Here is a 13047-nt window from a genome sequence, read left to right as displayed (position 1 = left end):
CTCGTCAGCAGTTTTAAATGAGCCTGAATACTACCCCCCAACCCTGCAAACTAGGGTGAGTCTCCTGAGAGGTTAAAAATCACACAACACCAGGTTATAGTCCAACAGGTTTAATTGGAAGCACACTAGCTTTCGGAGCGACGCTCCTTCATCAGGTGATTGATGAAGGAGCGTCGCTCCGAAAGCTAGTGTGCTTCCAATTAAATCTGTTGGACTATAACCTGGTGTTGTATGATTTTTAACTTTGTACGCCCCAGTCCAACACCGGCATCTCTGAATCATGTCTCCTGAGAGGAGATTTCTTCTTATAATTTTGGTCTCACAGTTTACAAAGTGTGCATTTGTGCCAGGCCAGCCCATTAACATCCTGGAACTTACAGTTTTGACCAGAAACTGAACTGGACCAGCCATTTAAATCCATTGGCTATAAGAGCAGGTCAGAGACTGGGAATCCTGCAGCAATAACTCACCTCTTAACTCCCAAAGCCTTTCCACCATCTACATGGGACTACAGAAATGAGATGGAATGCTCCCCAGTTACCTGCATGAGTGTAGCTCCAACATTGAAAGACGTTTAACACTATCCACGCTAAAGCAATTTGTTTGACTGGCACCACAGCCACAAACATTCACACTCTCCAATACTCATTAGCAGCATTGTACAAGATGCACTGCGGAAATTCACCAAGGTTCCTTTGACAGCATCTTCCAAACTCACTACCACTACCACCTGAAAGGACAAGGGCAGCAGATACATGGGAATACCACCACCTGCAAGTTCCCCTCCAAGCTACTCACCATCCTGACTTGAAAATACAACACCGTCCCTTCAGTGTCGCTGGGTCAGTACTTGGAACTCCCTCCCTAAGGGCATTGTGGATCTACAGCACATAGACTGCAGCGGTTTGAGAGGGCAGCTCACCACCTCTTTCTCAAGGGAAACTGGAGATGGGCAATAAATGCTGGAATCCGTCAGTGACACCCTGCATTCCATGAAGGAATTTAAAATATGTCACTGGGAACACTGTTTAAATGTTCCCAAGCTTTGAGTCTGAAGGTTCTGCTTTCAAGCCCTACTCCGGTTCCTGAGAACTTCTTCCCACTGACATTCCAGTGCAGTGCTAGGTGAGTGCTCACCTCTGGGGAGACCAACTGAGATATTGAACTGAGGACATCCTGCTCCCCTAAGGCGGATGTATTTGCAAGAGGATAAGTGGAGAGTTCTCTCTGATGTAAACCACATTCAACATTCCATTTGATACTTGGTATATGGGTGTGTACGGTAGCTTGTAGTCTGTGTGCTAGTTTCCTGCATTGCGAAGGTGGAACACCATCAAAAATGCTACATTAATTGTAGAGTGGTTTGGTTTGAGACAGTCAGAGAAGTGCCGATCACTGATGGGATATTTTTTTAAAATTTCAATCAATCTGAATATTACGCCCATATTATCCAAACTACAGAGGTGTTTTGTTTTCACATTCTCAGGGGGTTTGCAAGTGGAATCCTCTGCCCCAGAAGGTAGTGGATGCTGCAGTCCTTAAATTTACTCAAGGCTAATTTAGATAGATTTTTAACAAACAAGAGTAATGGGGCAGATATGAAAATCAGAGATGAGAACACAGCCGTATTAAAATTAAAAAAAAGAAAGGACTGGCTGTGTAGAGCGAAACAGTTTGTGTTTCAGTATTCCTGGGAATTGAATGATGGGGAAGGTTTGGCCTACTCCTGCTGCTATGAACCAATGACGGGGAGGACTTGTGCTGAGAGTTAATGAAACTTGTTCCTGAAGAACTCGCTCTCTCTCTCTTTTTCTTTCTCTCTCTGCGGGTTAAAACTGCCGATTCTGACAAGTCTGTCCATCATCACCTCGCAGAGACCTCGATGTAAAGGCTGCACAGAGGCAAGAGGTGAGAGACCGGAGGGAGAAATGATCGAAGTAAAGATCCAGTTAAACATGGTCTCTACATTTCTTACGCATTTGCATTAAAAAGCATGAACATTTCTGATGGAGGAGTCGCTGGAGTGGAAGCGTTAGCCCTGCTTTCTTCCCATAGATGCTGCCAGACCTGTTGGGCTTTACCAACAATTGCTGTTTTTGTTTCTCAAGTTCGAATATCTTTGACAATCAGAAAGTGGTTTCACGTGATCCCTGGTTGATCCCTGAGCCTTGGGGGGGTAGGGAGAAGGTTCTGCAGAACCCTGGTTTCTGGGCAGGTTGGGGAGGGGGAATGACCAGAACTGTCCCAAACACCCTCCCAAATTACCTCAGTCAAAAGTCAAACGACACCAGGTACCTCCTAACTGATTAAAGCATTCAACAAGGGCAATTAATTTTAAAGTTGTTAACTTTTTACTTTCAATACTGTGACTTTTACCTCTCTGTCATACCACACCCTGAGCGGAGCTGCGAAATCTTGCAATGTCAAATAAACCTGTTGGACTATAACCTGGTGTCATTTAATTTTTGATCTTGCCCACTGCATCTCCATATTAACTCAACATGCCTTCCAGAAAATTGCCCATGTATCTGGGGACCCGCTCCCAGGTAGCCTGGGTGAGCCAGGAGTATGAAAGTGATCCAAGAACAGTCCTTAAAGCTTCAACCGAGACAGTAATGTCAACCTTAGTGCTGGCACAGAAGGGAGGTGGGGAACATGTGAGGACATAAACGGCGTAGAAATGTATGGGGGGCGGGAGGGGGAATCTTTTGGGAAAGAAAGGCAAATCAGAGAAACTAGAAAGGAATAAATTTGCAGATTGGTCTGGGTATAGAACAAGGTATACAACAGAAATTGCTGGAAAATCTCAGCACTCTGGAGAGAAATCACAGTTAGCACGTCTGGTCCAGCGATCCTTCCTCAGAACGTGCAAAGCGGTTCGCTGGCCACATCAGCACTGAATGGTGACTACCCCTTTTCCATGAGCTCTGTGATGGAATGGAATCGGGTGTAAAATGGGATCATGAGGAATTATGAAGGGTGCCACGTCAAATCAAAGATTCTGACCGCAATCAGCTCGTATGCATAAGCTTCCAGCGTGTGTTCCCTCCCAGTGTAGTCATTCCCACCGACCTAATGCTCTCTTAAGTTCTTCCACAGCAACCAGGCGGAAGAATGCAAACAGGAAAACATCGGGGGAGATACTGTGGAGCTGCTTAGGTGGACCAGATCGATTCATGTCTGGGGTGCAACTACTCCCCCGAGGTAAATCCCCGGAGGGCGCCTAGCAGATGAGGGACAGTGTCTTTTTGAATTTTCGGGAGTCCAGGCTGGGGGGGTCTTTTCTCTGCATTAGAGAGGGCGACGTAAGGCAACAACAACAAACACCTTCAGTGCTATTTCCCACCTTGTGTGGAGGCTGACAACGAAGAAATCCTGGCACTTACCCTCGCACACAGTAACTCCTCAGTAAGTTAGCGCTGAAGGAGCAGCGTTAGTGATACCTCCCGACCAGGAGAGAGCTGGGTTCACATCCCGCTAGCTCTGCATTTTAACAAGTTGACCAAAAATATTGCAAACGTCGCGCGGCAAAATTTTCCAATGCGGGACTCTAACCCAAATCCAAATTCCTTCGCGTTCTGCAGACAATCTAACATTCACTTCCCATTTTTCTGCTGACCGGGACATCCCTAAGAATTAAAGGTGAACAAATAGCTCCTTAACCCCGGGAGACATTGACTGTAACAGAGAAACTCGCATAAACTTGAGTTAACGTTTTGAGGGTGCATTCTGAAGGAGTGCCCCACGTTAACTCTCTCTACTCTCTCTGAGTTTGTCAAGCACTCTCTTTGTTTGGTATGTCCACACTTTTTTTTAATTCACATGACGGTTGTAGGTGTATCCCATAGTGGTCCCACACTCTAATGCCCAGAGGTACATTCTGTCCAGATTCGACCCTCCCCGTGACATCTTTTGAAGGTTTGGGAAGGTTCAAACCCAAAGTGATTTTAGCCTTTCCCGAGACCGTTTGATTATGCCAATTTTTAAATGACTAAACGTCGGCTCGCAGCCTGGACGTCCAGAGAAAGAGATCCAGACGAAAAAAAAAGAAACTTTGCTCACTGGATGGAACACAAATAAGCGCAGCTTCGTATTTTCTGCTAAGGAGTTGATTCGAATTAGTGCCGAAGTGAGTTATAATTGGACTGAACAAGTTTAATGTTAAACAGCACTCTGATAAAGTGGGATAAAATCTCGGCAATTGCATGCTCCCGGCAGCAAGCATTGGGAGAAATCCGGTCCTTTTTTTGCATCAATCGATTCCTTGAGGGTTTCAAATCGATTGGAGATTGTTCCTTGTTGGATTCCTATAGTGCGTGGCTCCCAGTTTTCTCTGGTTTGAGTGGGATCGGGCGGAGAGAGACGGGGACGTGGGCCGGTTAATGTGGACTATAATCTGGGTTGAACGGGGTGGAAGTAGGTCATTTGGAGAGGGGGGGGGGGGTCACACCGCAAATCCGGTACCGTTCCGATGGGTTACCAGAATGCAAACGCTAACCTTGCTTTCTCTCTGCACAGACCTGCTGAGTTCCTCCAGCAGTTTCAGATCTCCAGCATCCGCAGTTATCTGTTTTAGTTAATGTACCTCTCTGTTTTCTCCCCGCCCCCTCGCTGCTGCTGCCAGACCGGGGGCTGAGTTCCTCCAGCAGTTTCAGACTCTCTCTGTTTTATCGAAGCGCCCTTTTAAAGGCATCTCCTACAGCTGGAGCGCCTGAGCCCAGCGTTGGAACAGTAAACGCTTCAAAGGCAGAAATTGCTGGAAAAGCTCAGCAGGTTTGTGGAAGAAATCAGAGTTAACGTTTCAGGTCGAATGAGCCTTCCTTGGAACTGGAAACGTTTCCCCTACGCCAATACCAAATGAAAAAAGCACTCTAAAACAATTTTTTAAAACACACAGAAACAGATAAGAGAGGGTGAAGGAGAAACAACGGGAAAGGTACAGAATTGGAGAGAAAGAATGAAAGGACCCTACCCTTCCATCCATTGAAATGAGGCGGGGGGGGGGGGTGTACTTACACAGGGGGCTTGAGATAAGGCTGAAGATTAAACGAGCAAAATGATTCAGTAAGCGAGCAGCCAGATTGGTAAACTGAGCAGCAAATGTACAGAATGAGTCTGAGGGTCAGCGCCAGGGCGGGTTTAACAGGCGGCGGTTCGGTGGCCGGACTCAGCGGTTTGCGGATAACTCCCTTCGGTTAACACCTCCCCCCCCCCCCCCCCCCGCTTCCCGAAAGCGCCAAATTCCATGATAGAGGGGGTGAGCGTGGGAGGCCCAAATCCATCTCCTGCCAGCCCCCAGCAAGACAGCGCAGCAAACAAAAAAAAACCGTGGATGTCAAGTGGGAAACTCCATGGTGGGAAAAGAGAGGATCCAAACAGTCTAAAGAGGACGACTGGTCAACATGCCTCCCTCCCCACCGGGTGGTCAAATTCTAAAGAATCAACAGGCAGATGCAAACCGGATTGATCAGGGAGAGCGGGGAGACAGTCGGTTCTATGTGTCAGGGACACACGGGGTTGCAGGGGTTTCTCGATTTGGGCTCGCTCCTTCCTTTTTTACCCAAATCTCTAGTGTCTCTCTTCCCGCGCCCCCTTCTGCATAAGGACCGGGGGCCTGCAGTTGTTTATTGATAATGCCTGCCCTCCAGTCCCAGGCAGAATCCCAAGGCTGGACATCTCCACTCGGATTCACAAGTGATCGGCCTGCCAGCGGAATTCTAATACACAGAGACTTGGGGGGTGGCGTTTCTGCGAACTTTACTCAGCCTCACACACTCATATCCGACCTCCCTCACACTCACAGCCTCACACCCTCATATCCGACCTCCCTCACACTCACAGCCTCACAAACTTATATCCGACCTCCCTCACACTCACAGCCTCACACACTCATAACCAACCTCTCTTACACAGTCGTTTACCTGTATAGAGTAAGATGTGAGTGGGGCTTTGTGTGAGAGAGAGAAAGATTGGAGCGTATGAGGCTGTGTGTGGGAGAAGGTCGGATATGAGTGTGTGATGTGTATATTCCCATACACAGTCTCATATACTATATATTCCTGAAGAAGGGCTTATGCCCGAAACGTCGATTCTCCTGTTCCCTGGATGCTGCCTGACCTGCTGCGCTTTTCCAGCAACACATTTCCAGCTCTGATCTCCAGCATCTGCAGACCTCACTTTCTCCTCATATACTATACCCTACTCTGTCACACAGTCTCACGTACTCTCTGATCTCCAGCATCTGCAGACCTCACTTTCTCCTCATATACTATACCCTACTCTGTCACACACAGTCTCGCGTACTCATATCCTACTCTCATACACACAGCCTCATACTCGCTCACACATCCATATCCTCTTTTCTTACACACTCAGCCTCACACACCCAGATGTGACTCACACTTAGTGTCACACACAAACAGCTTCACACACTCATATCCGACTCTCACACAGTCTCATACAGTCATATCCTATACTCATATTCTACTCTCACAGTCTCACACATTCATATCCGACTTTCATTTACACACTCATATCCAACTCACAGACTCATATCCTGCTCTCACACACAACCTCACACATTTATATCCTACTCTGTCATACACAGTCTCACACAGCCTCACACACACTATACAACACAACCTTGCATTGCCTTATATACACAGTCTTACACGTATACAGACCCACAGTCTCACACTCATTTGCACATAGCCTTGCTTACTTTCATATACACTGTCTCAGACACTCCCTAATGGTCATTCTCAGATCTAGCATCTCTTTGATTCATTTACAGAGTTGAATGGGCATACACACACAAGCACCTCTACACTCCGAGCTACACAAACAGCCATACAAACACAGACATGTACAATCTCTCCCATAAAAAAAAAGGCATAGCTACACATTCTCGTACGCGCAAGATTGTAAGCACTCGCACATTAGTAGAGTTAGCCAGACATACAAACACACAGGAAAACCGCACACAGCTTTAAACTCAGATATTAACACGTACACATAGGCACACACACACAGATTCTTAGCCTTTCCCATACCCTTCCACTCATCCTTCACCCTAAAGCATACTCGTACATTTTTTTCCACTGCCGCTCTTCCAACACACACTGGCTCACACTGCTACATACACATTCATTCAGACTTTCCTACACAAACACACCCAACAAAGCCAACCCACGGGACACGATGCCCGTGAGCAATCAGTTAAGCACAAAGATCCCAATAAACCGAGACGGAGGAATAAGGCAGATCTTGTCGGAAATTCAAACGCAATGAACACATTCCAAGGCATGCTAGATATCTCCGCTGTCAGGTTTCAATTCCTCTGAAAACTTAATTTTACGACGATTTCGATTTTTTTTACCGTGCCCACAATCCAAGCTGCCATCCTTCGCTATGATCCCAATGTTTTTTTTAAACGCGTGTTGGGCGATTAGCTGGTCACAGTTAGGTGTGTACTGGTGACGACTCGGTGGAAGTGTATTGTTTTTTTTTCAAAAAACCTGACACAACAAATCCCCTGGCGAAATGAAACATCGCTTCACTTGGATCACCTACCTGCAGCCCCTCCTTCCTTTACAGGTACCTATCCTCCAGCTTTCCCTAAAGAAAAATGTAGGCGCTGCATTTTGGACCGCTGTAGTTTCACTAAAGTGGAAGCGGGTCGCAAAATCTCCACTCTAATGCTGTCCTTCCACGCTTCCTTCCTCTCTCTATTTCTTCCTCTTTTTTTTGAACATAGCTCTGATACAAACTCAGCAACAGCACACACACACACAGTCCTCCCCATCCCACCTAAAATATACATTTAAAAAGCCCTATCTTACCGAGATCAGAGCGCGGCGCTCCCTGCAGCACTCAATACTTCACTCCATCTCTTGATGTGCTGGCTTTTCCTCCTGTAGTTTCCCCTCGCTCTCTCCTGTGGGGAAGCCGATTGGACAGATCGATTCACCTCCTGGAAATCTGCATCCATGTAGATCTCTAACAGACGACAACAACACCCTTCCACTCCCCCACCCCGCCACCAAAAAAAAATCTGGGGAACCGTAAGGAAATAAATTACTTGGTTCACCCAGACCAACTCCCTCACTGAGTTGCCCAGTCCAAGGAGATGTTGAGATCTGTCAAGTATGAGTCCAAGTGATATCTGGGATGGGTTCCTTCTCCATCAACCCTGTCTGTGTGTGTGTGTTTTTTTTAAATAGCCTGGTCAATATAGTGGCTGTTCACGCTGCCTGTCAGATCTCTCTGCTCGTTATCTGGAGGACAGGAGGATTTAATAAGGAGTGTGTTTCTGTTCCATGAGGAATCTCGTGTGTTCCACTCGCCCTCCAACCCCGCCCCAAACTGTCAAGGATGCAATTATGGCGGGGAGGGGGGTTGGGTCGGGAAGAAGTCCCTCATTCAAAACATGGACCGAATGGCAAATTCATGAAAGTCTGGGTTAAACTGCAACTCGAGCGGGATGCTCAATGACAGCAAACAACGCCAGCAACTAACATGTGTTAGTCAATCATAACAATCATGTTCAGACCTCGGGAATCCAAGGCTGTCCCAATAATGAGGTTCTGAGGGGGGGGGGGGGGGGGGGACAGTTATTTCAGCTTTTATTTCCCCTACCTCCTCTGGCTATTTATCAAATTGATCACGAATGCTAATTTGATCTGATTCCACCAACACGTTAAAATCGAAACCTCTCCTTCGGAACACCCTGAACTGCAAACAACAAACAGGGAGACATACTATTAGCATGACTTTCTCATTGTTGACGACTGTCCGTGTTGTCAACATTGCGACCAGGTATCGACTATTCAAGGTTAGAAGGTGAGTGAGAGGCACTCGAGTCGATTTCTAAGGGCTGCTTGATGATAAAACCTAAGTCTCTGTCTCCCTCAAGAGTATGTGTGTGGTTTTACAACGAGTCCTCTTTTTGCTATCGAAATGCCTGCAGACTCAACGGCGGCAGTTCCCGTTTTACTTTCCACTCAGTTTACCTTTCCTCTCCACCCGCCTCCTGAAAGCACTGCAAAAAAAACTCTTACCTTCCCAGAGCAGTAAGGTTAATTAGTTATAATATTCCTGAAATATGGCATCCCTTATTGTTCAAGTCTTTCGAGGTAAGATTTTTTCTTCCAACTCAATAGTTGTGGATATCCCTGATATCTTTCCATTTTTGCAAATTATTGACAAATAATGTGCTTTTTGTGTTTATGTGTTTTTTGCTTAAATTGAAGAATCAATACATTTGTATAAAATTATACTTTTTTCTTAAATTATCAGTAAGCACATAACAACAGCCCAAACATTACAGAAAATACAATTTTTAAAAGTCACATTTTTCATTTGAATCTTGAACTGTTAGTTGTTTCATTTCTAATGCAAAATTGGAGCATTTAGCAAATGTGACAAGAAAGTATATATACACAGGCTACCAGGGGTTCCATGGGTTAACAGACTCTTGGTACATTATGAATAAAAGGTCAGACGGTGACATTTCCCCACTCTACTTTGGAGGCAGCTGCCCCAAGTTATAATGCATCCCTCAGCACGTAGTCCTGGACCTTAGAATGTACCAGTCTGCTACACTCAGTCAAGGTTAAATCTTGGCACTAGAAGATCAGCAAGGCTTGAGCATCTTTCTCCGAGTTGATGATCACTACTCAAATGTAACTGATGCTTGTCTTAGTTTACATCCCAGGAAGTAGCCTGTAGAGCCCAGAGTCCTGTATCATGGAGCTGCTCAGGATGAACCTCAACATGGCTCAGTGGTTAGCACTGCTGCCTCACAGCACCAGGGACCTGAGTTCAATTCCTGTCTCAGGTGACTGTCTGTATGGAGTTTGCACATTCTCCCCGTGTCTGCGTGAGTTTCCTCCCACAGTCCAAAGATGTGCAGACCAGGTGAACTGGTCATGCTAAATTGCCCATAGTGTGAGGTACATCATTCAGAGGGAAATGGGTCTGGGTAGGTTACTCTTCAGAGGGTCGGTGTGGACTTGTTGGGCCAAAGGGCCTGTTTCCTCACTGTAGGGGAATCTAATCTAATAAAAAAAGGCATTTCTCTCCAGATGCAAGGGCACATTCCTGAAAGAGGTGTTTGATGGTTTCTTTACCATTGCAGCTGTCCCAAGGACCATCTACACTGGCACAAAGACCAGGAATACATCTAACGGGTAATGACCTACTTGCTACTAACCAATTTTCACTTTGGTGCTTTTTAGAAAATTCTGGTGATGAGGCATTCTGCCAAATTTAAAAGTCACACAACACCAGGTTATAGTCCAACAGGTTTATTTAGAAGCACAAGCTTTCGGAGCAACGCTCCTTCATCAGGTAGCTAGTGGGGCAGGATCATAGGACACAGAATTTGTAGTAGATTAGATTACTTACAGTGTGGAATTCGGCCCTTTGGCCCAACAAGTCCACACCGACCCTCCGATGAGCAACCCACCCAGACCCATTCCCCTACATTTACCCCTTCACCTAACACTATGGGCAATTTAGTTTGGCCAATTCACCTAACCTGCACATCTTTGGACTGTGGGAGGAAACCCATGCAGACACGGGGAGAATGTGCAAACTCCCCTCAGACAATTGGCCAAGGCAGGAATTGAACCCGGGTTTCTGGCGCTGTGAGGTAGCAGTGCTAACCACTGTGCTACCGTGCCGCCCGCAAAGATCATAGTGTCATAGTGCCAATTCTGCCAAATGGCATTGACAGTTTCATCAAGGAACCATCCAACAGAATCAACCATCTCTTTTCACCACAAAGCCCCAAAGATGACCACTGCCTGATGGTACTTGTGGCCAAAGGTATTTTTCTGCACAAACCTTTCCACAGGCACAGGTAATATGGTACAGTCTTGTGCAATTCCAGTCCAACATAGTTAAGGCATCACACTTTATACATGGCACATTCATGTCACACAACACAAACTCCCACACACAATCACATACATACACAGACAAACACCCACTCACACATTCTTACACACACACACACACACACATTTATATACAAACTATAGGAAGAATGCTGTGAAACTTGAAAGGGTTCAGGAAATATTTACACGGATGTTGCCAGGGTTGGAGGGCTTGAGTTATAGGGAAAGGCGAAATAGGTTGGGGCTGTTTTCCCTGGAGTTTCGGAGGCTGAGGGATGACCTTATAGAGGTTTATAAAATCATGAGGGGCATGATTAGTTTAAATAGACAGGGTGTTTTCCCTGGGGTGAGGGAGTCCAAAATTAGGTTTAGGGTGAGAGGGAAAAGATTTAAAAGAGACCCAAGGAGCAACTGTTTCATCCAGAGGGTGGTGCATTTATGGAATGAGCTGCCAGAGGAAGTGGTGGAGGCTGGTACAATTACAACATTTAATGGCATCTAGATGGGTATGTGAATAGGAAGGGGTTGGAGGAATATGGGCCAAATGCTGGTAAATGGGAATAGATTTTTTTCAGATATCTGGCCAGATGAGTTGGACCAAAGAGTCTGTTTCCATGCTGGAAAGCTCTGTCACTCTAAATTCCCACCCACACAAATTCACACAGACACACACATACACACAGTTACACACACACACATACAAACACGCACAGTTTTACACACACACATACAAACATGCACAGTTACACACACACAATTACACACAAATACACACACAGTCGCACACACAAGGGCATGCAATTACACGCACCTAATCACACATACACACATGCAATTACACACAATCACATACACATACAATTACACACACAGATATTTTGAGATCATATTCTATCTCCATTAAGCTTTGAATAGTTCATAATCAAGAGGTGTCACCTCATTGAAATTCAAATTTAAATCCTTTCTTACAACTGGTTGAAGCACAACTGCATTAATTATTGATCATTAAACTTATTATCGTGATTTTTAAAAATTAGTTCACAGGATATATTGCCCATACTTACTTGCCAGAAGAAGGGCAATTAATGGTCAGCCACATTGTTGTTTTTCTGGAGTCAAAACCATGTCTGCCAGACCTTGTAAAGTCCAACAGCTTCCCTATCTAAAGGGCATTTGTGAAACAGGTGGATTTTTACAACAATCGACAACAGTTACATGGTGACAGCTTTTTATGTGATATTTTTAAATTACATTCAAATGGGGAAGGTAAACCATTCTATTGCAGGTCATAGTTTGGAGAGCACTGCAGTAAAGTGTTATTTTTAATCTGCTATCAAACTTTTTAGTGTCAGTTAAAATAACTAAGTTTCTCATCCACTCAAACAGTAACCATAAAATGTTTTCAAAAAACACAATTAAACTTACTATCTGGATCATTTGTGTTTCACTAGTGTGTTTTGTGCCTTAAGCACTTTCAAAAGCAATGTTTGAAGTTTGATGAAGAGCAGTCACTCAATAAAGGTAAGTTTGACTTGTGGCGTTGTGCAAACTAGGAGTAAATTACATCTCTGTCAATTTTTATTTCAATTTAAGCTAGTGCATAACCATGCATCTTGACACTTTTATCTGAGCTAGCATTTAATTCTTTTGATCAATGAGACAAGACTTGCTGTATATAAACTGTAACCCTCAGTCAATCTCACTGACGTAAAGAATAAACCTTTTGTGAAGTAACATGAAGCAAACTATTTTCAAAGTTTCCAGAGAGATAGAAGGTGTGGAAAATGTGTGTCATCAAGGGAGGCAAGGTTTGTGTTTGTGCAAGAGACACGTCCACATGCATGTCTATACAAAAGAAATGTGGAGAAACCAGAAGGAAAGGACGTTGTCTCTGGCAACAAAATCAGAAAGATAGTTGAAGGACAGAAGTGAGCCTTGATATCACTTGAAAGGAAAGATTGAAAACTAATTTTCATGTGATGTGAGCCTGTAACATGTTCCTGAGTCAGGTGTTGTGGTCAAAAGGAAATTGGGCTGTATTTAAATTACCCCTTTTAAACCCCAAGACAATTTGCATACTGTTTGATTTATTCCTTACCCTTTTTATTCCCATCTCTTACTGAGGTAACCTGAAGTGTGTTCCCGA

General features: G+C 44.9%; 1 protein-coding gene across 1 annotated transcript in view; it reads right to left on the bottom strand.

Moving 5' to 3' along the window:
* Nucleotides 1–8549, bottom strand: part of LOC122559859 (chemokine-like protein TAFA-2) — a 286549-nt gene extending 278000 nt beyond the window's left edge. The window contains exon 1 of the mRNA XM_043709983.1: nt 7842–8549. The gene's annotated coding sequence lies outside the window, so the exon portion shown is untranslated. The remainder of the gene's footprint in view (nt 1–7841) is intronic.
* Nucleotides 8550–13047: the final 4498 nt, after the last annotated feature.

This window comes from Chiloscyllium plagiosum, chromosome 19 (assembly GCF_004010195.1).
Source record: "Chiloscyllium plagiosum isolate BGI_BamShark_2017 chromosome 19, ASM401019v2, whole genome shotgun sequence".
NCBI classification, from domain to species: domain Eukaryota; kingdom Metazoa; phylum Chordata; class Chondrichthyes; order Orectolobiformes; family Hemiscylliidae; genus Chiloscyllium; species Chiloscyllium plagiosum.
Note: the sequence above shows the minus strand (reverse complement) of the source record. Positions and strands in the feature narration are given on the sequence as shown.